An 8393-nucleotide genomic window follows, 5' to 3' on the forward strand; every position below is an offset into this window, starting at 1 on the left:
AAACTTCAATTGTTGGAGCATTCAAAACTTCTGGAGGCAAGTTGTTCCACTGATTAATTGTTCTAACTGTCAGGAAATTTCTTCTTAATTCTAGGTTGCTTCTCTCCTTGATTAGTTTCTATCCATTGCTTCTTGTCCTGCCCTCAGGTACTTTGGAGAACAGCTTGACTGCCTCTTCTTTGGGGCAACCCCTGAAATATTGGAACACTGCTATCATGTCACCCCTCGTCCTTCTTTTCATTAAACTAGACATACCCAATTCCAGCAACCGTTCCTTATATGTTTTAGCCTCCAGTCCCCTAATCATCTTTGTTGCTTTTCTTTGCACTTTTTCTAGCATCTCAACATCTTTTTTATATCCTTGTGACCAAAACTGGATGGACTATTCCAAGTGTGACATTACCAACGCATTATAAAGTGGTATTAACACTTCATGTGATTTTGAATTTATCCCTCTGTTAATGCAGTCTAGAACTGTGTTGGCTATTTTAGCAGCTGCAGCACATTACTGGCTCATATTTAAGTGATTGTCCACTAGGACTCCGAGATCCCTCTCACAATTGCTACTATTGAGTGAGGTACCACCTATACTGTACCTATGCATTTGGTTTTTCTTGTCTAAATATAGAACCTTACATTTTTCACCACTGAATTTCATTTTGTTAAATAGCGCCCAATGTTCAAGTTTTTCAAGATCCTTCTGTATCTTAAGCCTATTTTCTGGAGTGTTAACTATCCCCTCATCCAAATCATTGATGAAAATATTGAAGAGCACTGGGTCCAGAACAGAGCCCCTGGCACACCCCATTACATACTTTCTCTCCAAGTAGATGCAGTTCCATTGAGGACCACATGCTGAGTACGGTTGGTCAACCATTTACGAATCCATCTCTTGATGATGCTGTCTAAACCAGATTTTTCTATCTTATCTAGATGTAGGTTGTGGTCTACTTTATCATCTTAAAGTCATGCAAAGTGCTCACAATGTATCCCTAGGGAGCAATGCCAGAAGCCCATTTACTTCATGAAAGTGCTAATTTCTCATCAGTAATTGCTCCATATACATAGCAGCACATTAAGAATACTTGCACTGGGAGGAGATAGAGCGATATGCATAGCCCTCCATGGAACTTCATGGAACTAATATGACCAATCCAAGGTAAGGCAGCATACTGTACCATCAAAGAATGGAAATGCTGCAGACAAAAGTACAGGATTCATTTCTTCTTGTTCCTGCCACTTTTGTTTAGCCAATTCTATTAGCCTTTACTGGACTACTCCTGGTATTTCAATGGCAGCAAGAATGGATACTCTCAAGAAGATACTGTAGGTATCTTCTGAAGGCACTGCCTGCCATTTGGCTGCAGCATAAAGCCAATGTTTTTATATTATTCAGCTTTGGGAGTTGTGAAATGTATATAACCAAACCAGCTCTGTAGAGAGATGCATAAAATTAACAGATACAGAGTTGTTAAAAATTGAATGCATTCTCAGCAACATCATCACCACTCCAAATGTCCCTTGCCAGGATTGTCTATGAAGCTAAGGAATAACCATTAAGATCAGATTGCATTATGAATAGAATGAGCTATCTAGCATTGGCTTTGGAGTTTAATGTAAAGATCTATTGGCAAGATATTTCAAGGAATGTGGGCAGAAGAGACAAGCGCTATCTTTTGTGGACTCCTTTATCTGCACTTGGAGGTACAGATAGGAATCAGGAAGCTATTTATATAATGCTAGGATTCTGTAGAAATAGCAGGTGGTCTTCCTGAATTCTAACAAGACAGAGTGTTCCATGACATTGGTATGATCATATCTGCTCTGGCACATGGCATGGTGCAACCATGGGGTTGACTAGTCCTTGAGAGGCCCCCCCCCCATAGCACTTCTACATTAAATGGCCATCATAGAATTTTCCTCCCTTTTGATGTTTAATTGTCATTATTCTATAATTTTAAATTTTAATCCTAATTTAATGTTAATGTTAATGTTATTTTTATATGTTTTGATCCATTATATTATATTGTAAAGAACTCCTATTTGAAGGAGATGGGGTGTAGAAATAAGAAATATAAACAATGTAGAAGGTAGAATGAGAATATGCCAGCATACATTTTCTATTCACAACTTTAGATCTCTATAGCTTCTAGCATGTTATAAAAGCTGACAGTTAGAACAATTAATCAGTGGAACAACCTGCCTCCAGAAGCGATGAATGCTCCAACACTGGAAGTTTTAAAGAAGAGACTGGACAGCCATTTGTCTGAAATGGTATAGGGTTTCCTGCCTGAGCAGGGGGTTGGACTAGAAGACCTCAAAAGTCCCTTCCAACATTATTATTATTATTATTGTTGTTGTTGTTGTTGTTGTTGTTGTTGTTGTTGTTGTTGTTATATTCCACAACATAAATTGCTACCCTATCTACTTTCTCCTGAACCATAACTCTAGATATCTTTTTGCATTTGTGGAGAGCTCATAGCAGCAAATTTATCAGCATCCTAAGGCTTCTGGAGGAACTTTTTGTCTGGAAAGCCAGTTCACCCTTTCTTCCATTATCTCCTTTACTGAAATATATGGCTTAAAATGTATGCTTAGTACTATATAGTTTAAAAGCCACAGTGGCTTGATTTAAAGAACACACAAAGTCAAGAATCTGCATTGCGAATCAACATGATAGCAACCAAGCCAATGAGTTTTTAGATCTTACTTAGCATGGTAGGTTGCATCTTATTCTCTATCAAAGGCATCCAAGCAAAATATTGGGTGTTTATCATAGATAAGGAGGAATGTGAACTCACTAGGATGCAGTTTGTGTGACACTGAATGACAGCAAGAGAGCAATTCACCTTCAAGTGAAGTTACATATAACGAGTGTTAGGCCATTCTTACTGATATCAGAAAAAGGTTCTGTTATAGACAATTGCCCTGCCAAAAATGTACTTATTTTGTTTCTTTAGATTGTCACCAAAAGAGTGGGTCAAATAATATTTTTTAAAAAGTTTTCTCCACTGCTTATGTCAATGTCTTAATACATCTGCCTGTAGTTTTAAAGCAGACTTGTTAAAAATGGAAATAATATTTGCTCAGAAACAGAAATATCTGCAGCTGTGAAATGTAGATTTTTGCTGCAAGGATTGATCGATTGACATAGAACAACACTTTAGACTTTGAATGCTATTTCCCATAACAACATGCTTCTTTTAAATCCAGCATAGAGGGTGGTGAGCGACGATGATGGCGGCTACTTCGTAGCCGTCCTCCTGGGACAGCGTTAGATCTGTGGAGCACAGCGGACATCAGCTGGCCCGCGGCTCGAAATCCCCTTCCCGGGCGAAGGAAAGGGGTAGAGACTATACGAATAGAGGTAGAACCTCTTAACCCCCCCCCTGGATCTTTTTTTTTGGGGGGTAGAAAGAGTGTTCCCTCAGAGTTCGTGCTTTCTCCACCTCCCAGCTGTTTTTGTTTCTTCGGAAACAAAGTGAAACGCCACTACCATCTCCGTCTTAAAGTATTCTGGTGAGTGACTTCTAAAGTGGACAGAGCTGTCTAAAGGATTTTACTTGGAGTGTAATGTTTTATTTCTCTTTTAGTTTATGTTGATTTCTTTTTCTTTTGTTTTTTGCTGGTGTGGAGAGTGAAAGTAAGATGGCGATTTGAAAGTGCTTTTTTTTTTTCCGGAAAGAAAGAACGGACTTAAATGAAACGTATGGACTATACAGCTCTTTCTTCTTTCAAGCTTTTCTTTTCTTTTGAAAGCGTTTTGGAGGTTTTGAAGTTCTTTTCTTGCACTCTCCCTGGTCTTTTCTTTTAAACCTTAAGGACTTTAGTATTTTCTTTTTTTTTTTAAGAAGAAAGAAAGAGAGAATAAGATTTTGAAAAATGGCTTCAAAGAGGCAACCAGCTTCTATAGTTTCTAAGGTGGTTTCCTCTCCTGCAATTCTAACAGTACAACAACAACTTAAAGCTACACCACCAGTACTGCAACCTAAAGTTACACCTCCACCTTCTCCTCCTTTGCCAGGCTTATCTGTACAAGATATTAAAGATATAATGGGAAATGCTGTATCCCAAATCAGAGAGGAAATGAAGCAACTTCTTGAACAGAACAAGTCTGAAAGTAAAGAGGAAATAAAGGACCTTCTTAAACAGAATAAATCTGAAAGTAAAGAGGAAATGAAGGAGCTTTTAGTGGAGAATAATACTATTTTGAGGCAAGACATAGTAACAGCTTTATCAGGACTGGCTTCTGTGGTCGAGAAGTTGGACTCCAGAGTGGAAGAGGTCACAGATAAAGTAGACCTCCTCGAAAATAAATTCCAAGATATGGAAAAAAAGATGGAAACCTCACAAGAGGATATTCTTATGTCTCAGTATAGGGAAATGGAATATGCTTTGAGAATTAGGGGTCTGAAAGAAGATATGAATCAAGATTTGACAGAGATGGTGCTTAATGACCTAGCTGTTGTTCTGAATAGGAATAAACATGGATTACGTAGAGAAGTGGAAAAAATTTACAGAGTTAACTCCTGGATTGCGAAACAAAAGAATCTGCCAAGAGATGTGGTGATCTACTTTGCAAAGAGATCTCTGCGTAATGAAATCATACAATCTTTTTATAATAAGAGATTCCAGATTGCTGCCCAAGATGTCATCATTTTAAAGGAAATCCCATCCAAAATTTTAAGAAATAGAAAAGACTTTGCTTTTCTAGCTAATGAACTTAAAACAAGATTGATGCCATTCAGATGGGAGATCCCAATGGGTATTGTTTTGAGCCATGCAGGGATACGTTACAGACTTAATACGGTTGTTAAAGCCAAAGAGTTTTACAATACGGTCCTGGGAGCAGGCTCATCTTCATCTATGATTCAGAAAGCTTTGGGCGGCAAAGAGGTGGAACAGCAGTCTGAAGGATTAGGTTTGATGGTTGCTGGAAAGTCACAGGTTGAATGGCTGCGTCAAACAGAGGTCAAAGAGCAGAGAATGACTCATGCAGCACATAGACATAAGAAAAAGGAACAACAGAAGAAAGAAGTTAAAGAATCTTCTCATGAAAGTGTCTCGTTGCCGGTGGGAGGAGCAAGACCCAAGAGTTCTGCAACACATTCTTCAATGGCAGATCTCCAGGCAGTCTTCTCCAGGCTTCTGGTCAAGGGAGATGGCAAAGTTCCTGACCTGGAATGTTAACGGCCTTAACTCCCCTCAGAAGAGAAAGAAAATTTTTTATTATCTAAAGCAACATAATAATGATATTATTTGTTTACAGGAAACTCATATTCTACTTAAAGATCAAAAATATTTAGCCAATGCTCGTTTGGGATCTCATTTTGTATCTCCTGCCCCTGGGAAAAAAGGGGGTGTGGTTATTTACGTTAAGCAAAGTCTACCAGTCTGTCTGGTAGAATCAGATCCTCAAGGAAGATATGTTATGATTGAACTTGGTTTATATGGTAAGAAAATACTTATAGTGGGACTGTACGCACCAAACCAACAACAGGAACAATTTTATAGATTGTTACATCAGAAAATAACTTCGCTGGACTATAGATCTGTGATATTAATGGGAGATTGGAATGGTGTTCTAGATACACAAAGGGACAAAAAAGGTTCTTCTACCTTTTTTAAACAGGCTAAATTACTTAAAGCTTTTTTTGATCTGAAAGAGGACTGGGAGCTGAGGGATTATTGGCGTGAACGTAACCAAGAGGAGAGAGACTTTACCTTCTTCTCAGATAGACATCAATCTTTTTCAAGAATTGACTTTTTCTTGATTACAACTGACTTATATAACAGGGTAAAGAATGTAAAAATCTTTCCTAGGTCATTGACGGATCATAGTCCAGTTTGGATGGAACTGGCTGATGAAAAAGAGGAGAGGAGATCCTGGAGGGTGAATGAGAACTTATTTAGACAAGAAAGGAATGTTCAAAAATTAAAGGAGTGCTTAAAGGATTATTTTGCTTTAAATATGCATAAGGGAACATCAATATCAATGGTATGGGATGCAGGTAAAGCTTTTATGCGTGGGATTCTGATAAAAATGAATAATGTCCATAGACAAAAGCAGATCCAGAAACGTAAGGAACTGGAAAATGAGATTAAATTAAAAGAAAAGTCTTTGATTTTAAATCCTACAGATGAAAAGCTTAAAGAATCTATAAAGTTGCTAAAAACACAATTTAACATGTTGATGGCTGATCAAACCGCAACTAACTTATTGTTTATGAAACAAAATACATTTTGTAATGCTAATAAACCAGGGAGATGGCTGGCTTATCAATTAAGAAAGAAACAGAGACAGAGAATTATAGATAAAATAAATTATAATGGTAAATTAGTGTATCATAAGGAGTTGATCAAGAAATCTTTTCTAGATTATTATCAAAAATTATATAAGAGTACCAATGTACAAATTTTAGATATAAATAATTATCTAAGTGAGGCTAATTTCCCTAAACTAACAGAAGATCAGAAACAAGAAATTAATGATTTAATTACCAATGAGGAAATTGTGACAGTTATTAAGCAATTAAAATTAGGTAAAGCACCGGGTATGGATGGTTTGACATCCATTTATTATAAAACTTTAGTAGAAGAGATGATTCAACCTTTATGTGAGCTTTTTAATAATATATTACAGGGCTCAGAAATTCCTCCGTCATGGCGCAGTGCTTTTATATCCTTGATTCCAAAAGAGAATCAAGATCTTACTTTACCAAAGATTTATAGGCCTATATCTCTCTTAAATGTAGATTATAAGATTTTTGCAAAATTTTTAGCTAATAGGCTTATGAGGGTTTTGCAGCAGCTTATACATAAGGATCAATCGGGTTTTATAACTGGTAGGTATATGAAAAATAATGCTAGACAAATTATCAATTTATTAGAATATTTAGATAAGAATAACCAAATCTCTGCAGGGCTGATATTTTTAGATGCTGAAAAAGCTTTTGATCAATTGAATTGGCAGTTTATGTTAAGAGTAATTGAGGAGATGAATTTTGGAGAAAAAATATTACAAGCTTTTGGTGCTATATATCAAAAACAAACAGCACAACTTATTGTTAATGGGGGTTTGTCAGAGGTTTTTACAATAGAAAAAGGTACAAGACAGGGATGTCCATTGTCATCATTACTGTTTGTTCTAACATTGGAAATTTTGTTGATTAAAATTCGACAGTCACAGGAAATAAAAGGAATAGAAGTTAACAAAAAAGAATATAAGTTAAGAGCTTTTGCAGATGACTTGGTGGTTACTTTGTCTCAACCTACCTATTCTGTAGTAAAGTTACTACAACTGATTTACCAATATGGACGGGTTTCGGGTTTTAAAATTAATAATAATAAGACTAAAATATTATCTAAAAATATGACTAACCTGGACAAGCAGATTTTGGTTAATCTGACAGATTTTGAAGTTGTTGATAAGATAAAATATTTGGGGGTTACTTTATCTGTTTCTAATGTAAAATTGTATAAAAATAATTATGAAAGGCTGTGGGTCAGGGTACAGAAAGACTTGAAGAATTGGGAGAAGTTACAGTTATCTCTTATGGGAAGAATTGCAGTGATTAAAATGAATGTCCTACCAAAATTTCTCTTTTTGTTTCAAATGCTACCTATTTTAAAGAATGAGGTTAATTTAAATGAATGGCAGAAAGGCATTAATAAATTTATTTGGGCAGGGAAAAAAACAAGGGTAAAGCTTAAAATTATGCAAGACTTCCGTGAGAGAGGTGGACTCAAGGTACCGAATTTGAAATTATATTATGATGCTGTGATTTTAACATTAATTAGTGATTGGGTAAATTTAACAAATGTAGAAATACTCCATCTGGAGGGTTGGGATTTACTTTTTGGATGGTATGCCTATTTAATTTTTAATAAAAAAGTGGATTGGGTTTTTAAATCTCATATTATAAGGATTTCTCTACTTCGGGTTTGGAGGAAATATTATAAAAGTGATTTTAAAATACCATTATGGGCTATACCTTGGTATGCGATAGAGGGGATAAGGAGAGGAGTTAAAATGGATAGGGTCTCTTATACACAACTACTTAGATGGGATGGTCAAAATTGGCAGTTAAAATCTTTGGAAGATTTACTACATGAAAATATTACCTATTCATGGTTTCAATACAGACAAATACTGGATAGATGGAAGATGGATCGTAATATGGGCTTGCTTAGAGAAGATGAAAATCTTTTTAAACAAGTAAAGGATCAAAGGCGAACTCACATTAAGAGAATTTATGGGGTTCTAGTGGAACTGGATTCAGAATCAGAACTAATTAAAGACTGTATGATTAAATGGGCACAAAATTTTGGTGAACCAGTTCTACTGAATACCTGGGAAATTATCTGAGTGAGGAATGTCAAATTTACACAAG

This window comes from Crotalus tigris, unplaced genomic scaffold (genome assembly GCF_016545835.1).
Source record: "Crotalus tigris isolate CLP2741 ecotype Arizona unplaced genomic scaffold, ASM1654583v1 scf7180000017774.6281472, whole genome shotgun sequence".
Taxonomy (NCBI): domain Eukaryota; kingdom Metazoa; phylum Chordata; class Lepidosauria; order Squamata; family Viperidae; genus Crotalus; species Crotalus tigris.